This window comes from Mirounga leonina, unplaced genomic scaffold (genome assembly GCF_011800145.1).
Source record: "Mirounga leonina isolate KUSES-001 unplaced genomic scaffold, KU_Mleo_1.0 Mir_128, whole genome shotgun sequence".
Lineage (NCBI taxonomy): Eukaryota > Metazoa > Chordata > Mammalia > Carnivora > Phocidae > Mirounga > Mirounga leonina.
In genome coordinates, this window is record NW_023270320.1 from 21,437,671 (window position 1) to 21,458,235 (window position 20,565).

The following is a 20,565-nucleotide window of genomic DNA, read 5'->3' on the forward strand; positions in this document are numbered from 1 at the left end:
TTTTTATTCTTATGTTAATCCCCATACATTACATCATTAGTTTTAGATGAAGTGTTCCATGATTCATTGTTTGTGCATAACACCCAGTGCTCCATGCAGAATGTGCCCTCCTCAATACCCACCACCAGGCCAACCCATCCTCCCACCCCCCTCCCCTCTAGAACCCTCAGTTTGTTTTTCAGAGTAGGAATGGGTCCTCTTTAATGGATATTTTGCATCCTTTTCCAATTTAGGATAATAAATATAGCTTCTCAATGATTTTCTCTTAATTATACCTACAATTTTTAATCTTTTGAATTAGAATACATGTCACTTCCCTTTCTAGTATCCACTTTTCCCAGCCAGTTTTTGGTTAAGTCATTTAAGGTGTATTTATGCCTTTCTCTTATTTTATAGGAATATAACATAAAGTATGATATATGTAAGGTAATTACACTTACATACATAGATACATATATAATATTAAATATGCAAATCACCTTGACTTCTATAAATGAAGAGCACTTTACTAGAATATAAAAGTTATATAGTTTAGATGCCTGTAACATATGTGGGTGACCTATTTTCCTGATTGTGTCTTAACTCTAAGTACTGATGCTTTTTAACAACGATTTTTGATTGACATTTAAAAACTGTATTACATACTTTTCTGCTTTAATGAACAGAGGGTGATCCAAAATTTTCCTGATGTTTCAGATCTACCATTATCATTTATTCTCCTGTAAATTTAGATGTTGATTTATGGCTCTGCCTGCTATAATGTGTTCCCCTAAATAATTTCTGGATTAATTTCATTTACTTTTAAAAGTAGAATTTAGAATGAGTAGCTGCAGGGTTTCTTGGGCACTTTAATAGAATCTTTTTAGCAACCATAAGAACTATGGATTCAAAGGGGAAGTAGTCTTCTAGATTGTCTCCTTGTGCTCAATTCTGTAAGGTTCCCACATTTATTAGTATTCACTGTATTTGGACAGCCTTCACAACCCCTTCTTATTTCAGCATTATTATTTTCATAGTGCTGTGTTATTTGCCTTATTTCCCTCTTTTACCTCTCCCTTGGCTATTTTTTTTTCTTTACTCCATATTACTTAAAATATTTTTATTCCACTTTTTTTTTTTCTTTATGTTTGTATTCATAGACCCACTTGATAGCAGATTCTGGCTAAAATTGATCCTCAAGACTTCTCTCTTGAGCCCATATATTCTTTTTTTCTTTTTGTATTTTTATTTATGAACATTTTTGATGAAAAATTTCTGCTGGAGCCATGATCAATATCATTGTCTTATGTAGTACAATCTCTTTCTTCATTTACGGATGAAACGCTAGCCCACTGTAATTTCTTTGAGATCATAATTTGCCTGTAGGATTTGGTTATCTAGCAGCTAACTTCAAGCATTGGGAGTCAGAGGATCTTTTTGGTCTTCTCATTATCTCATTGTCTTTACTCAATAGAGAGACATTTTTCTTGGCCCAAGAGTCTGAAAAGAGAACTTTTCTTTTTTCTTTTTCTTTTTTTTTTTTTACTTCCAGTCCATTCACTTTATCCAGTTTCACTTTGGCTAGAACCCTCTTACTTAAATGATATGAGTTGATATCAGCTGTGTTAGTGCCTCTCTGAGCACGTGGCCTTGGAAATTTCTATTATGGGAGTTTGTCAAGTAGCCATTTCTCAGGGGTGAAGACAGTGTTGTAGTGAATATACAGACCACTTGCTATTAGAAGAACTTTTGCAATTTAATTCTTAGAATGCTGTGCTCCACTGGGGAGTACTTAATTTAACCGTTGATAGAGACATATCAATCTTATAAGACGGCTTATATATATTACAGCTCTTAGATTCAAGACTAGACTCTGAAGCTTTCAACAACTCTATTGTGTCACTTGTTCTGAGGCTGTGATATCTTTTATGCTCTATAATCTATGCATGCACCCCCCTGTGATTTCCCTTGAGAAAAACTTTCTGTGACTTTGTTCTTGAAAATGCTGAGCCACAAAGTGTACCTTTTCTGTAGAGTAATTTACCACAACTGTCATTGCCAACCCCCCTGAGAGCCTGGAGAGAACACTGTCTCTTTCTCTACTTTTTCATACTAATATTTTGCAAAAGAAACAAGTAGAATTTCCCATCTCATTTTTGAGCTGATGGCAAAAAGAAGAGCCAAATGAGAGAATGGACCATCAAACCATGGTATAATTTCCTTTCATTCTTGTTCTTTACTAAATGTTTCTGTGCACAGGGAATAAAGGGATCTGAGGCAGATTAATGCAGCAAGAAGCTCACCATGCTTACCAAGGCTCTGATTGTTTCCTGGTGTTCTGTTTGGCTGTGGGAAGCATCTTTTCTTAGATTCCCCTATAATGATGAAGACTCAAGTTTGAAAGGTAGCAACTCTGTGTCTGTGTCCACCACCTGGTTTCTATGAAATCAGCAGAAATTACATACTGCTAGTGTGGGGATGACATATTTCAAAACTTCGTTTTAATTTTCTTCTTCCTTTTCTTGCAAGGGCATTAAAAGTGTGTGTGTGGGGGTGTGGGGGTGTGGTGGGGGAGGAAAAGGGATCCAAGATACCAAAGACACATAGCTGACTTTGAATTTAGGACTAAAAGAATGTTTGGGTGAAATGTTCTTTTTTTGCCAAAGCAAATACTTGATTGTTTCCGGCTCTTTAAAATACCCTGTTTTCTTCTTATTTAACCATCTAATAAAGTTCTGGCAGTTATATTCAGCAAAAGAAGATGAATCCAATCAGCATGGCTTAGAGCCACAGCTGCTATAGTTTGGGGGAAGAAAAAATAATTTATGAAAGAAGTTAACTAGAGTGTACTTTTAATTTGTCAATAATATTTAATATCAAGCTAAATATCCAATTAACAAATTAACCATGTTGAAGATAATTTAATGTCACAAGAGTGATCATGCCTGAAGTTATAGGTGATGTCTTATATGTGCCTGTCAGTTCTTTATATGCCAGATAGTTGATTTTCATTGTCTGTATAGCTCTATGGAACTAAAACCATTTCTCTGAGGTATGAAGGCATGGTAAAGAGAATATTCCTCTGCAGGACTAGACCAGATCTCCTCTAGTTTTATTGAGACATAATTGACATACATCACTGTATAAGTTTAAGGCATATAGCATGATGGTTTGATTTACATATATTGTGAAATGGTTACCACCGTAGGTTTAGCTAACATTCATATAGAGACATAAAAGGAAAAGAAAGAAAAAAAGGGGAAAAAAAGGAAAAAAATGGTTTTCTGTGATGAATACTTTTAGGATTTACTCTCTTAACAACTTTTCCTATGTATCGTATAGCAGTGTTAGCTATTATCATCATGTTACACACTAGATCCCTAATATTTATCTTACAGTTGGAAGTTTATACATTTTGACCACCTTCCTCCAATTCCCCTTCTCCTTGCCCTCTGCTGCTGGTAACTACAAGTCTGATCTCTTTTTCTGTGAGCCTTTTTTTTTTTTTTTTAATTCCACGTATGAGATCATATAGTATTGTTTTTGCCTGACTTATTTCACTTAGCATAATGCCTTCAAGTTCCATTCATGTTGCAAATGATAAGATTTCCTTATCTTTTATGGCTGAATATATTTCATGATAGATAGATAGACAGATAGATATCTCACAACTTCTTTATCCATTTATCCATTGATGGACACTTAGGTGGTTCCATGTCTTGGCTATTGTAATAATTCAGCTGTGGATATGGGGGTGCAGATATCTTTTTGAGGTAGTGTTTTCATTTCCTTTAGATAAATATCCAGAAGTGGAATTGCTGAGTCATATGGGAGTTATATTTTTAATTTTTTGAGAAGCCCCCATACTGTTTTCCATAGTGGCTATAATAATTTGTAATCCTACCAACAATATTCCTAGGTTATCTTTTCTTCATATTCTCACCAACATTTGCTATCTCTTGTCTTTTTGGTGATGGCCATCCTAACAAGTATGAGGTGATATCTCATTGTGGTTTAGTTTTGAATTTCCCTAATGGCAAGCGACATTGAGCATCTTTTCATGTACCTATTGGCCTTTTGTATATCTTCTTTGGAAAAATGTCTATTCAGGCCCTTTACCAGTTTTTAAATTGGGCTATTCATTCATTCATTTATTTCATGCTGTTGAGTTGCATGGATTCTTTATATATTTTGGATATTAACCCCCTTATCAGATATATGGTTTGCAAATATTAAGTCCCATTTCATAGGTTTTCTTTGACTTTGTTGGTAATTTCTTTTGCTGTGCAGAAGCTTTTTAGTTTTATGTAGTCCCACCTGTTTATTTTTAGTTTTGTTGCTTGTGCTTTAGGTGTCATATCCAAAAAAAAAAAAAAATCATTACAAAGTAGCTTTATTCCTATGTTCAGATATTCAATTTGTTCAGATATTCTAGTTCTTCCTGATCTAGTCATGGTACATTGTATGTTTCTAAGAATTTCTCCATTTATTCTAGGTTGTCCAGTTTGTTAGCATATGTTCTTGACCAGAGGCTCTTACCATCCTTTGAATCTCTGTGGTGTCCATTATAATGTCTCCTTTATTTATAATTTTGTTGATTTGGGTCCTTTATCTTTTTTCCATGATTAGTCTATCTAAGAGTTTGTCAATTTTGTTAATCCTTTCAAAGAACCAACTTTTAGTTTGGTTAAATTTTTCTATTGTTTTACTATTCTCTATTTCTGTTCTAATCTTTATCAGACAATCGTAATTAGGAAATTCTTTCTTCTAAATTTAGGCTCAGGTTTTTTTTTTTTTTTTTTTTTCTGGTTCCTTTAGGAGCTATCGGGTACTATATTTAGTACTAGATGAGACTGTGAATTAGCTTCCCTGCCTTGGCAGGGCAGCAGGATAGGACCCAGGACCTAAACAGCTCATTGTTTGGAGACCTGAATCAGTCAGAGCAAGCACTGGGGTGGGGGGAGGGGGATTGTTTTTTCTCTACAGATGGGCAGAATCTATGGACTGTGCTCTACATTCAAGTGCCACTGAATGTAGGGCTGTTGAATGGCCTATGCAGCTTCCTGTGTACTCTGGTTAGGTTCTGAAGTCAGACAGGCTGAAGGCGATCTTGAGCAATGGCATATTAAATTCCCTGTTTGGTGAACGTAGGGGAAAGAAAAAAAAAAGAGAGGGAAGCAAACCATAAAAGAGACTCTTAACTATAGAGAACAAACAGGGTTGCTGGAGGGGAGGTGGGGGGTGGGGGTGGGCTAAATAGGTGATGGGTATTAAGGAGGGCACTTGTTGTGATGAGCACTAGGTGTTATATGTGAGTGATGAATCACTAAATTCTACTCCTGAAACTAATATTACACTGTATGTTAACTAACTAGAATTTAAATAAAAACTTGAAACAAAAAAAAAATGAAAAAAGAAATTCCTGTTTGGGTGCAATGGTGAAAGCAGCTCTAAAACTAGTAAAGCTCTTTGTTATCTTAACTCAAGCCAATACACACTCCAAGTTTCTTGATGGAACAGGGTCACTGGCTTAGCTCTGTAAATTATCAGTTTTTCTTGTCTGCCTCTTGGCTTTAGTGCAGCTGAGCTGCACAGCTTCTAGTTGTCACCAGCCCTTCAGTTCCCATGGGGCTGAAATACATCCTCTACAGTGATTGGAGACTATGTAGCAGCAAACTTGCAAGGGAAGGACAGGGAGGGGCACACTCCACAGTGGTGGGGTATGATCAGCTCCTTGCCTGGGCATGGAAATAACTCCTCCTTTGAGGATTGGAATCAGGCAAATCTCTACCCAACAAAGTTTCCTGATTAGAGTGTGCCTCTGCCTTGGTTCTAGAGATGTTAAAGCCACTGGTTCAGATTACTACTTGGGCACTGAGGATATGAACTCTGTTGGCCAAGACCTGTGTGCTGCTTGTTGCAAGCTTCTCTGCTACTCCATCCGTGGTCAGATACCTAGTGGTTGAACCCTACAGATTCCCCTATAATCTCTGTGGCATAAGATCAGAATAGGTGCTTCTGCAAAGTGACCCACAATGGTGGGCAGGGCTTGTTGCCTCCACTGGGCTCTCTTTCTCCACTGGAAGAACCAGAGGCTCAGGGGAGACCTTTTTATGTGGTGTTGTGCTGGCCTCAGGAAGGGGCAATGTGATCAGTGTGAAGCCACTTCTCTTCCCCTTCTAATGTAGTCTGTCTTGTCTCTGTGGTCCAGGAGCTGCTTCAGCCTCATCCTTATGTTCTAGGATTCTCTCAGTGCTGTCTTGCTTTTGAATAGTTGTTAGTTGTTCTTGTAATAGGGAATGAAGTAAAAAATGACCTGTGTTGCCACCCTGGTGATGTCACTCCTCATTTTTTAAACTGAAAATGTAATTCCTTATCAAATTATATAAACACCATAATATCATTCAGTAATTAAAACCCTTCAAATCTGCAAATTTTAGAACTAAAAGGAAACTTGTAAATCTTGTCAAAACTGCTCATTTGAGGGTGAAAACAATATAAACACTTTTATAGCACTAAATATTCTGCTGTCAGTTTTTATACATATTAACTCATTTATTTCTTGTAATTTGATGAGGTAGAATTATCCCCATTTCACAGGTAGAAACTTAGGTGTTACATGGTCAAAGAGCTACAATGTGGCAGAACCAGAATGCAAACTCAGTCTGGCTCTGGCGGTCATGTTCTTTTTTTTTTTTTTTTTAATTTTTGTATTGTTATGTTAATCCCCATACATTACATCATTAGTTTTAGATGAAGTGTTCCATGATTCATTGTTTGTGCATAACACCCAGTGCTCCATGCAGAATGTGCCCTCCTCAATACCCACCACCAGGCTAACCCATCCTCCCACCCCCCTCCCCTCTAGAACCCTGTTTGTTTTTCAGAGTCCATCGTCTCTCATGGTTCGTCTACCCCTCCGATTTCCCCCCCTTCATTCTTCTCCTCCTGCTACTTCTTCTTCTTTTTTTTTTTCTTAACATATATTGCATTATTTGTTTCAGAGGACTAGCACTATTCTGTCTTGCCCCAGAGGAAATAAAAATACAGATATGAAGTGACTTGCCAAGGTCACACAACTAGTTGGTGGCAGCAAGAGCAAAATTTAAATAAACACACAGGTTCATAGTGGTTCTTTTTCTCTTAGGTAAATTCTTAACATATTTGATTCTTACTCTAATAAGAATCTTACATACGCCCACTGCACTGGAATAGTCCCTTGTAATTAAATCATATTCTTTCAACTTACATTAAAATCCTTTCATGTTTCTACTTTTAGTTAAAGCGCTCCCTGGGTAGCTCTGCCAGTCTTTCTGGCTTTTGGTAGCAACTCTCTTATTTCTGTTTTACAAAGGACAGGAAAGAATGAAGAGGTAAAATTTCTGTGTACTGTCTGAACCTCCCTGGTTGTTTTTCCAGTCAGAAGGGGGCTTCCTTTCACTGAATTTCCTAAATTAGAGAGAAAGTGGTCTGGTTCCCAGTTGGAGCTGGCTTTTGACACTACTTAGAAGTAATTTGCATAAATGGCATCTTTAGTACCCAGCTATTTTGCAGCTTCTGTTATACAAACTATGTTTTCAGAGACCTAATATTCCTTCAGAACTGTGATTTTGAGGAAGCCTTCACCTTTATTTTGCTTATTAAATTAATACATGTTCAATGTAAAGGAGTTCATGGAAAATATAAAACACAAAGTAAAAACCCTACTACTAACTTTAACATTTTGGTCTATTTCCTCCAGAATGTTTTGTTGTACACATTTTAAAACAGGATTGGAATCATTTTATATATATATATATACACATTGAAAGATTAAGCTTGTGTCATTTCTACCTTAACATGATATTGTGAAAATTTTCCATGTTATTAAATATTCATCAAAACCAACATTTTAAATTGTCACCTGGTGTTTCATTACTGGGTTGGCCATAATTGATATAACTATTCTAATTTTCAGTGTTAAGTTTGTTTTCAAATTTTGCTATTACAAAAAAATGTTGAGACACCTTCTATATAGCCTTGGCTTGAGTTTGTTTAGATATATAACTTTATGAGTATAAATAAGTACATAGTATATAAATACAAATATATATTTAATGATCTCCATATTTCTGCATATATTGTTTTATGAACATACACAAACACAGATGATAGACCATAACATATGCTATGTTCCAGAGGAACGGTGCAGACATGTACCACACTTGTTGAGGAGAGAGTATACTGAGGACCGTGGAGGCCAGAATAGGCCTAATCAAGTACATGGGACTTAAACTCAGCACTGAGGAATGAGAAGTTCCCAAGAGAGTAAAGGAGTTTGGAGGATGTTCCTTAAAAGAAGTTCAGCCGAGTTGTTTTGGAGTCCCCTGTTTTTGTTGTTTTGTTTTCTCAGCAAAAATCTGAATTTGTAATGGATCCAGCATGTTCTAAAGAGAAGAATAGGGTAGTTTGGAATAGAGGGTTAACTTAGATGAATAAGTGGCAGAATTTTGGAGATAGTGGGTTGTATTTGGAAGTGTTAAGTTTTGACTGGTTAAATATTTTGACCTTTGACATTTGGGAGCCATTGGAATTTTTTCTGTGGGAGAATGACCTACACACATTATTTTTGTGAAAGTAGATGACATTGCAAGCAGTAGTTAGTTGGATTGAGTGGGTAAAAATATGAGGTGGTGAAGCCAAATGAGCTTGTGCAGCACTGGTCTGGGTGAAGTGTGATGAAGGTGTAAGGGTGGTGTGGAAACATTCCTAGGGGAGGGTTGGGTACCTGATTGCACATTGGGATTTGGGTATGGGAAGAGTTAGGAGTTACATAAATAATCATATAACTGGCAGAAATAGGACAGTCAAGAAGGAAAGTTGGTTTTGAAGAAAATGAATAATCTGTTTTATGTGGGCAAAGGGAAGTATCAGGTGAGAAGTACATCACCTTATTTTAACTTGCTAATAAATCACAGTCTGTGAGAGACAGAGATGTAAGAGGGGGAAGATACATCATTATTACAGGGTTTCAGGTATCTCTGTTCCTTCTTCCCCTTTAAATCCTGAAATATTAGAGAGACTGTTCAGAATTTCAGAGAAGCATGAATTCTCTCAGACCATTATTTAGTATCCACAGCAGTGTTTTTCCATTTGGAGCAAAACATTTCCTTCTTTCTGTGTCTTTCCTTTTCTTTCTTCTTTTTAAAAATTGGTACTGGCCGGGCGCCTGGGTGGCTCAGTTGGTTAAGCGGCTGCCTTCAGCTCAGGTCGTGATCCTGGAATCCCAGGATCGAGTCCCACATCGGGCTCCCCACTCAGTGGGGAGTCTGCTTCTCCCTCTGACCCTCTCCCCTCTCATGCTCTCTCTCACTCTCTCTCTCTCAAATAAATAAATAAAATCTTAAAAAAAAATTGGTACTGGTCAACATAATACCGGTTAGCTAATACCTAAAATATCTTACTGAGAATTCTGCATTCTACATCTTAATATTGGAAGCAGAATGTACTTTAGAGGAGAGTGCATTCCACTCTAATTTTGAGGTTCTAAGGGTTAACAATATTTGAAAGTCAATACCCTTAGAATAAGGGTTCAGGCCATTTCAGTTTCTTACACAGGCTTTCTTCTTGTCTGTGTTGGCAATATTGGTTGAGAAATTCTGGTAGTTCTATATCAATAAAACAGCTATTTATAGTTTTGGAGGAGAAACTCTAAAGAACTTGCATCAAACTAAATAAGTTACTTATAAAGGGTGATGATGCCTTTTGGAGGTGCTGTGTAATGTTAGAGACTTTGGCCAAGACCACTGAACGTTCACTTTGGATTTGGAGAGTTTCTTGAGTTACTCCTGCTTGTGGATGGATGGATGGAGCTGGTTTAAAATGAAACCCATGCATCTGGTCTCATTGTTGATTATGGAGTCATATCTAAAGATAAAATATTTTGGTTTTATTTACTAGAATAAAATATCAAGTCATAGACATGTGGATTCACTTTAATTGCCTTCATCCTCAATCACAACGTTCTTAATATGACAAGAAAATGACAAAGTAGAAGTAACATTTTAATTTCAAATTTCAGGTTAGCACTATAGAAAGTTGTAGTGGAAATTTCTATTTCCATGTCCTGGAAACATGTAGCAAGGGCAAACCCCCAAAACTTGGAGCAATGTTTTAGTTTAAATATTTTCCAACTTAAAAATTGCAAGATTAAAGAGCAGATTGCAATTTTTTTGCAGTCATGGTTTATTGAGGTATAATTTGTGTATGATAAGAGTCATCCTTCTTAAATGGTTAGGTTAATGAGTTTTGATAAATGTATGTAGTACTTAACCACTGCCATAATCAAGATACCAAACATTTCCATCATCCCCAAATTTCCCTTGTACCTCTTGGCAGTCAATCTACTCTCTAATATCCAGTTCTAGGCAGCCAGTGATCTGCTTTCTGTTCATAGTTTTGCCTTTTCCAGAATGGCATATAAATAGAATCCTATTCTATGTACATTTTTGAACTTAGTTCTTTCACTTAGTTCCATCAGTAATTTTTATATCCATGTTGTTGACTGTATTAGTAGTTTGCTCCTATTGCTGAGTAAAATTCAACTGTATGAATGTATCACAGTTTATTCACCACTTGATGGATTTTGCCCCCCACTCCCGTTTTGGTGATTATGCAGAAAGCTGCTATAATATTTGCATGCAAGTGTGTATAAGTGCATATGTTTTTGTTTCTCTTGGGTAAATACCAGGAGTGTGATTGCTGGGTTTTATGGTAACTACATGTTAAACTTTATAAGAAACTGACAAACTGTTTTCTTTTTTTTTTTTTTTTAAAGATTTTATTTATTTATTTGAGAGAGAGAGAGCACATGAGAGGGGGGAGGGTCAGAGGGAGAAGCAGACCCCCACTGAGCAGGGAGCCCGATGCGGGACTCGATCCCAGGACTCCAGGATCATGACCTGAGCCGAAGGCAGTCTCTTAACCAACTGAGTTACCCAGGCGCCCGAAACTGACAAACTGTTTTCAAAAGTGGTCACACCATTTTGCACTCCTATCAGCAGCTTATGAGACTTCAGTCACTCCTCATGCTCATTAGCATTTAGTATTTTAAGCATATTATAAATGTAATTAATGTTTTAGAACTTTTTCAAATATAGTAAATACCCTTATAGGTTCTGCCCAGGTGCAAAGAGTTATTGTGGCATTCCAAATCTTCTCCAGTTCAATATTCATTATAGTTTGAAGGAGAGGTTATGGTTATGCAAATGATAATTTGCTTCTGCTTAGAGCTAAGACATTACTGTTCCCATCAGAGATTTCTTCCTTTTATTAAACCAGTATTTATTGGTTGCCCATTATGTGGCAAATGCAAGTAACACATGATTCGTATCTTCCAGGAATTCAGGTTCCTGTTGGGGGTGGGGGAGCAATAAACAGAAAATTGCAATATAGTGTGGTATATACTAAGTCTCAGAGGAGGAATGGCTAATCAGTTTATCATAGAAACCTTTGGCTTTTGATAATATTTCTCATATCTAAGAGTAGAATGAACTCTGGAATGGCAAGTAATTGCTCAAGTTCATGTATTTGCGAGAGGTTTTTTTCTCCTGACGTCAAATATGTAGTGTCCTTTTCTTTCTTTTTTTTTTTTTTAAAGATTTTATTTATTTATTTGAGAGAGAGAATGAGATAGAGAGAGCATGAGAGGGGGGAGGGTCAGAGGGAGAAGCAGACTCCCTGCCGAGCAGGGAGCCCGATGCGGGACTCGATCCCGGGACTCCAGGATCATGACCTGAGCCGAAGGCAGTCGCTTAACCAGCTGAGCCACCCAGGCGCCCTGTAGTATCCTTTTCATACCAATTCTCCGATTCTTTGACACCACTGAGTGTCTAACAATTCAGTTCAATTCTGACACTAACTCCTGGGGGGTTGGTGTCAGGCCCCACAGATGAAGGGCTCAGTATCGTAAGACTGTCTCCACTTCAGAGGCCAGCCACAAATGGGGTACTCAGAATACCCACATTTCTGCTGTGCTGGCTATAAATTTGGGGATTCCCGTGAACACCAGCTTCAGTAACTTGCTAGAACTCATAGAACTCAGGAAAACACTCAGGGAAATACTCATTATTACTGGTTTATTAAAAAGGTATAACTCAAGAAGGGCCAGAGGAGATGCATTGGGCAAGGTGTGTGTTGGGGGATATGTGGACCTTCCATGCCCTCTCTGGGCATACCACCCTCCCAGCATCTTGATGCATTCCCCAACCCAGAAGTTCTCTGACTCTTTTTGTTTAGTAGTATTTATAGAGGATTCATTGTGTTGGCATGGTAGATTACATCATTGGTGATTGAACTTAACCTCTAGCCCGTCTCCCCTCTCCAGAGATCAGTAGGGAGAGGCTGAAATTTCCAGTCCTCTAATCACATGGTTGGTTCTTCTGGCAACCTGCCACCATCCTGAAGAAATCTAGGGGTCCTCGCTATCAGTAAACTCAAGTATTGTTGAAGGGCCTCATTACCAAAAATGAAAGACACTCTTATCACTCAGGAAATTCCTAAAACAGGAGCACTACCTAGAGCAGTCTACACATTCAATGCAATCCCCATCAAAATACCATCCACTGTTTTCAAAGAAATGGAACAAATAATCCTAAAATTTGTATAGAGCCAGAAAAGACCCCGCATAGCCAGAGGAATGTTGAAAAAGAAAAGCAAAGCCGGCGGCATCACAATTCCGGACTTCCAGCTCTATTACAAAGCTGTCATCATCAAGACAGTATGGTACTGGCACAAAAACAGACACATAGATCAATGGAACAGAAGAGAGAGCCCAGAAATGGACCCTCAACTCTATGGTCAACTCATCTTCGACAAAGCAGGAAAGAATGTCCAATGGAAAAAAGACAGTCTCTTCGACAAATGGTGTTGGGAAAATTGGACAGCCACATGCACAAGAATGAAACTGGACCATTTCCTTACACCACACACAAAAATAGACTCCAAATGTTTGAAAGACCTCAATGTGAGACAGGAGTCCATCAAAATCCTAAAGGAGAACACAGGCAGCAACCTCTTCGACCTCAGCCGCAGCAACTTCTTCCTAGAAACATCACCAAAGGCAAGGGAAGCAAGGGCAAAAATGAACTATTGGGACTGCATCAAGATAAAAAGCTTTTGCACAGCAAAAGAAACAGTCAACAAAACCAAAAGACAACTGACAGAATGGGAGAAGATGTTTGCAAATGACATATCAGATAAAGGGCTAGTATCCAAAATCTATAAAGAACTTCTTAAACTCAACAACCAAAGAATAAATTATCCAGTCAAGAAATGGACAGAAGACATGAACAGACATTTTTCCAAAGAAGACGTCCAAATGGCAACAGACCCATGAAAAATTGCTCAACATCGCTCGGCATCAGGGAAATCCAAATCAAAATCTCAGTGAGATACCACCTCACACCAGTCAAAAAGGCTAAAATTAATAAGTCAGGAAACGACAGATGTTGGAGGGGACGCAGAGAAAGGGGAACCCACCTACACTGTTGGTGGGAATGCAAGCTGGTGCAGCCACTCTGGAAAACAGTATGGAGGTTCCTCAAAAAGTTGAAAATAGTGCTACCCTATGATCCAGCAATTGCACTACTGGGTATTTACCACAAAGATACAAATGTAGGGATCTGAAGGGGTATGTGCACCCCAATGTTTATAGCAGCAATGTCCACAATAGCCAACTATGGAAAGAGCCAAGATGTCCATCGACAGATGAATGGACAAAGAAGATGTGGTATACATATACAATGGAATATTATGCAGCCATCAAAAGGAATGAACTCTTGCCATTTGCAATGACGTGGATGGAACTGGCGGGTATTATGCTGAGTGAAATAAGTCAATCAGAGAAAGACATGTATCATATGACCTCACTGATATGAGGAATTCTTAATCTCAGGAAACAAACTGAGGGTTGCTGGAGTGGTGGGGGGTGGTAGGGATGGCGTAGCTGGGTGATAGACATTGGGGAGGGTATGTGCTACGGTGAGTGCTGTGAATTGTGTAAGACTGTTGAATCACAGACCTGTACCTCTGAAACAAATCATACATTATATGTTAAAGAAAAAAAAAAAGAAGAAGAAGAAGAAGATAGCAGGAAGGGAAGAATGAAGGGGGTGAAATTGGAGGGGGAGATGAACCATGAGAGACTATGGACTCTGAGAAACAAACTGAGGGTTCTAGAGGGGAGGAGGTTTAGTGGGCGAGTTAGCCTGGTGATGGGTATTAAAGAGGGCACGTATTAATGGAGCACTGGGTGTTATACGCAAACAGTGAATCATGGAACACTACATTAAAAACTAATGATGTAATGTATGGTGATTAACATAATAATAAAAAAATAAAAAATAATTTAAATGATTCAAAAAACTTCTGTGCATAGAGGCCAAGTCTACATAACCATAACAAAGCAAAAGTTTAAAACACTTATTCAGATCATTTAGGCAAAATATCTGCTTCCATGTGAGCCATCTCAATTTTCCAGTTTTGCTTGGATGTAAAAGGTCATTGAAAAAAGAGACAACACTCATTAGGGACAATATTTAAAAAAGAAAAATAGGCAGAGCTGTGGGCATTTTTGTTCTACTTTACAAAGAGTTTGTAACTTGAGGGCAAATCTGTTGGATCTATGGATGCTCTAGAAACTCTGTCTTCAACACAACCATTTTTATTCTTATGTGCAATAGTAGAAAATATTTGTCCGAGTTACTGGCCAGTGAGTTTTACTTTGTGATAATGTAGCAATTTCATTTTATTCAATTCAGCATAATTTGTAGAGTTCCTCTAATTGTAGTAGGTGTGTTCATCCCAGGGCCAACCTGCGCCTATATAGTAGTTTTTAGTAAAATGCAACATGAACATTTACTGTGGTATTCCCTCCCCACCTTTATTTTCAGGTAATATATGCTTTCACATTTTTCCAGAAGTTTTTTAAGTATTGTTTTCAGATTTTTTTAACTTAAGAGACCTCATTTAGATGATTTACTTATCTGTATTATCTCATTTGATTGTGGTTAAATACTAAGAACTTGAGTAGAGTTTTAGGGATTTATTTTGGGATTTATTTCGCAAGCCCACTGAGAGTCACCTTTGGTTTTTTTTTTCCCCTTGTCCTTAATTTTATTTTATTTTATTTTATTTATTATTATTTTTTTAAAAAATTTATTTATTTGACAGAGAGATAGCGCAAGTAGGCAGAGCGGCAGGCAGAGGGAAAGGGAGAAGCAGGCTCTCTGCTGAGCAGGGAGCCCGATGTGGGGCTCAATCCCAGGAGCCTGGGATCATGACCTGAGCCTAAGGCAGCCGCTTAACCGACTGAGCCACCCAGGTGCCCCCCCTTGTCCTTAAATTTAGATGAAGTTTTCCCTTAGTGTTGGCCTATTTTGTACTCATTCACCCCATGGAACACATTTATTGTTTTCCAGGTGAAATGTTTTCGATTTTTTTTTCCACTGCTATGATGCTTTGTTTGTACTGCTCAAATTGAAGGTTGAAATTCAGGGAAGAATCTGTAAATTATTCCAATTCAATAGGAAGGAGGATGATTTTGCAGCTACACTTATGAGGCCACAGTGGAGAGACCATGGGAAACATTTGAAGCTTTAAGAATTAGACAACTGTAACATTTTATCACTTATGATATTTCATTTGGTATTTACAAGATATGCCCAAAGGGAGTCTCATCTGCTTTGCCATATGGAAAGTTTATAAATGTTAGAGTACACAGCAAGAGCAAAGTGGGAAAAAGAAAGAATTTAAATGTGGTTTAGGTGCTCAAGAGCAATGGCTTTTTCTTTTGTTGAGAGAAACAGTTGTTGCTTTCGGGGAAGGCAAACATACAGTATTTTCCTCCTTTTCCTTTGGGTTCTGGCAAAAGTATCAGAGAATAAACATACCCACCATCTATTTTATTTTCTGTCATGTTCTAAAGGTGACTTTGTTCCATGATAAAAGAGTTAACTGATGGAATCAATCATGTGTAAGTGGAGGATTTTTGTTTATTTCTCAGTTAAAATAAAGGAAGAGAAAGGTATTCAAAACCAGTTTAAGGACCCAAGTTTACATTTCTCCTCTGTACAATGAAGCTGGTGTCATCTTGAAAATATTTTAAAGGAAAAGAAATTAAAGGTGGGACTAAGTTTCTCAAACACAAAGCAGGATTTTATATAAAAACTAAGAGAATGGAGTAGCCAGTACAAACCCATCCAAAAAGAATCAGATTATGAGATTAAATGTGGAGAAAAAATTTTATTTACAATCTAGAGGTGTGGGGGTCAGATCAATAAACAGGAACACTAACACATCTTTCATAAGATAACAGATGTCCTAACATGATATGTTTCACAGGATAATACTTGCCTCTATTAAGAAAGATGACTTCCCAAGGCTTATGGGATTTTCTTTTTTTTAAAATACAAATCATATAAATGGTGATTGCTAAAATAAAGTGAACAATTCTCCTTAGCATTTAGAAGATTGATTCTTTTCTATCTAGAGTGATTCTACATTTTTTTTTTTTAAATTGTTTTGCCTTCAACCAACTCCAACAGTATTTATAATTTCTTTCAGAATCTGACCTTGGGAAATTTTCCATCTCTCGTCACCAATATTCATTTGACATTTAGTGTTCATTGTGCCAAGCACTGTGTTAGAAAGTGGGGGTTCATAGATGAAAAGTGGTCTTTATGGAACATGGGTCTGTTGGGTGGGTGAAAAGTGAGAGTGGTTGCAGTCAACTGTGATACACGCTATGAGGAATCTGAGTGTAGACCAAACTTGATCTCATTTCTTCCTGAGGATTACAAAATCTTTTTTTTTAAAATATTTTATTTATTTATTTGGCAGAGAGAGACAGAGCGAGAGAGGGAACACAAGCAGGGGGAGTGGGAGAGGGAGAAGCAGGCTCCCCACTGAGCAGGGAGCCCGATGCGGGGCTCCATCCCAGGACCCTGGGATCATGACCTGAGCCCAAGGCAGATGTTTAATGACTGAGCCACCCAGGTGCCCCTACAAAATGTTTATTAGAGCAAACAAAATCTCTTTAAACTTCTATCCTAACCTGGAGAGACAGTTATTCATGATTTGAACGAAACTAAGCTCAGCAAGAAAATCCTGTGGATGACTCTAATTTATTTTTTTTTAAATTTTTTGAGCAGTTTTAGGATTGTAATAAAACTGAAAGTACAGAAATTTCCCACATACCCTCTACTCCCACACATGCACGGTCTCCCCCCACTATCAACATCACTCACCACGTGGTACTTTTTTTTTTTTTAACCAAAGATGAGTCTATATGGACACATTATAATCACTCAAAGTTTGTAGTTTACCTCAGGGTTGACTCTTGATGTTCATTCTATGGGTTTGGACAAATATATAATGATATGTATCCAACATTATAATATCATACAGAATATTTTCACTACTCTAAAAATCTTTTGTACTCTGCCTTTTCATCTCTTCCTTGTCCCATCCCAGACAACCACTGATCTTTTTACTATCTCGTAGTTTTGCCTTTTCTAGAATGTCATATGGTTGGAATCATACAGTATGTAACCTCCCAGATTGGCTTCTTTTACTTAGGAATATGCATTTAAGTTTACTTCATCTCTTTTCATGATAGTACATTTCTTTTTAGCATAAAATCGTATTCCATTGTCTGGATATTAACCCAGCTTAATAATTCATCTAGCCACTGAATGACATCTTGGTTGCTTCCAAGTTTTGGCAATAATGAATAAATCTACAAACATTCATGTGCAGTTGTTGTGTGCACATAAATTTTCAACTCCTTTGGGTAAATACCAAGAAGCACAATTGCTGGATCTCATGGTAAGAGCATGTTTAGTTTTGTAAGAAACCGCCAACCCGCTTCCAAAGTGGGTGTACCATTTTGCATTCTCATCAGCAATGTTATGAGAATTTCTGTTGCTTCGCATCTTCACATCTTCACCAGCATTTAGTGTTTTCAGTGTTTTGGATTTGAACCATTTTACATAGATAAGAATCTTGACTTAATTTGCATTTTCCTGATGACATATGAGATGGAGTTTCTTTTCATTAACTTATTTGGTATCTGTACATCTTTTTGGTGAATTGCCTGTTAAGGTATTTGACCCATTTTTAATCAAGTTTTAAGAATCCTTTGTATATTTTGGAGAATAGTCTTTTATGAAATTATTCCTTCTTTGACTTATATTCTTACTGAAAAATGCAAGATGGTTAAAACTGTCTTCCACATATCTTTTCCTGACTTAATGTTTTGTCTTCAGTCCCTTGAGATTTTAAGAATCTGAATATAATGTTGAAAATCTTGGGGGAGTGGGTCAATGGAAAGCATTTTCTATGGATTTTTTTGAGGGTAAAGATCTATTCCCTCTGTGTCCCAAAGATCTCATGGTCCAGTCCAGAGTCTTTTTTGTCTTCAAAGAGGCTTACAAAAGATTCAAATTTCTCTTTATATAAGCTAATTTAAAGCTGCAAATGCAGATTAAAATCTATTGCTTTGCTTTGGTCAGTCAGTGAAAAATACTATTAATGTGAAAATACATTTTTTCTTTATTTTATTTTTAATTAAAGTATAGTTGACAGTATAATATTTTTTAAAATTTTATTTTATTATGTTATGTTAGTCACCATACAATACATCATTAGTTTTTGGTGTAGTGATCCACGATTCATTGTTTTCGTACCATACCCAGTGCTCCATGCAGTATGTGCCCTCCTTAATACCCATCACCGGGCTAACCTATCACCCCACCACCCTCCTCTCTAAAACCCTCAGTTTGTTTCTCAGAGTCTGTAGTTTCTCATGGTTCTTCTCTCCCTCCAATTACCCCCCTTCACTTTTCCCTTCCTTCTCCTAATATCCTCCATGCTATTCCTTATGTTCCACAAATAAGTGAAACCATATGATAATTGACTTTCTCTGCTTAACTTCTTTCACTTAGCATAATCTCCTCCAGTCCCATCCATGTTGATGCAAAAGTTAGGTATTCATCCTTTCTGATGGCTGAGTAATATTCCATTGTATATATGGACCACATCTTCTTTATCCATTCATCTGTTGAAGGGCATCTTGACTCTTTCCACAGTTTGGCTATTGTGGACATTGCTGCTATGAACATTGGGGTGCATATGGCCCTTCTTTTCACTACATCTGTGTCTTTGGGGTAAATACCCAGTTATGCAATTGCTGAGTCATAGGGTAGCTCTATTTTTAATTTTTTGAGGAACTGCCACACTTTTCCAAAGTGTATGTACCAACTTGCATTCCCACCAACAGTGTAAGAGGGTTCCCCTTTCTCTACACCCTCTCCAACTTTGTTGTTTCTTTTCTTGTCAATTTTTGCCATTCTAACTAGTGTAAGGTGGTATCTCAATGTGGTTTTGATTTGAATTTCCCTGGTGGCTAATGATGATGAACATTTTTTCATGTGTCTGTTAGCCATTTATATGTCTTCCTTTGAGAAGTGTCTGTTCATGTCTTCTGCCCATTTTTTTTGACTTGATTATTTGTTTTTTTGGGTGTTGAGTTTGAGAAGTTCTTCATAGATCTTGGATATCAGCCCTTTGTCTGTAGTGTCATTTGCAAATATCTCTCCCATTCCATGCGTTGCCTCTTTGTTTTGTTGACTGTTTCCTTTGCTGTGCAGAAGCTTTTTATCTTGATAGAGTTCCAGAAGTTCATTTTTGCTTTTGTTTCCCTTGCCTTTGGATATGTGTCTTGAAAGAAGTTACTGTGGCTGATGTCCAAGAGGTTACTGCCTATGTACTCCTCTAGGACTTTAATGGATTCCTGTCTCACATTGAGGTCTTTCATCTACTTTGAGTTTATCTTTGTGTATGGTGTAAGACAATGGTCAAGTTTCATTCTTCTGTATATAGCTGTCCAGTATTCCCAGCACCATTTATTGAAGAGACTGTCTTTTTTCCATTGCATATTTTTTCCTGCTTTGTTGAAGATTAGTTGACCATAAAGTTGAGGGTCCATATCTGGACTCTATATTCTGTTCTATTGGTCTATATATCTGTTTTTGTGCCAGTATCATGCTGTCTTGGTGATCACAGCTTTGTTATATAGCTTGAAATCAGGCAACATGATGCCCCCATCTTTTTCTTTTTCAACATTTCCTTGGTGATTCAGGGTCTTTTTTGATTCCATACAAATATTAGGATTGTTTGTTCTAGCGCTTTGAAAAATGCCATTGTTATTTTGATTGGGATGGCGTTGAAAGTATAGATTGCTCTGGGCAGCATAGGCATTTTAACAATGTTTATTCTTCCAATCTATGAGCATGGAATGTTTTTCCATCTTTTTGTGTCTTCTTTAATTTCTTTCATGAGTGTTCTGTAGTTCCTAGAGTATAGATCCTTTACCTCTTTGGTTAGGTTTATTCCAAGGTGTCTTATGGTTTTTGGTGCTATTGTAAGTGGAATTGATTCCCTAACTTCTCTATTTACAGTTACATTGTTAGTGTATAAGAAAGCTACTGATTTCTGTGCATTGACTTTCTTTCCTGCCACATTGCTTTATTGCTGTATGAGTTCTAG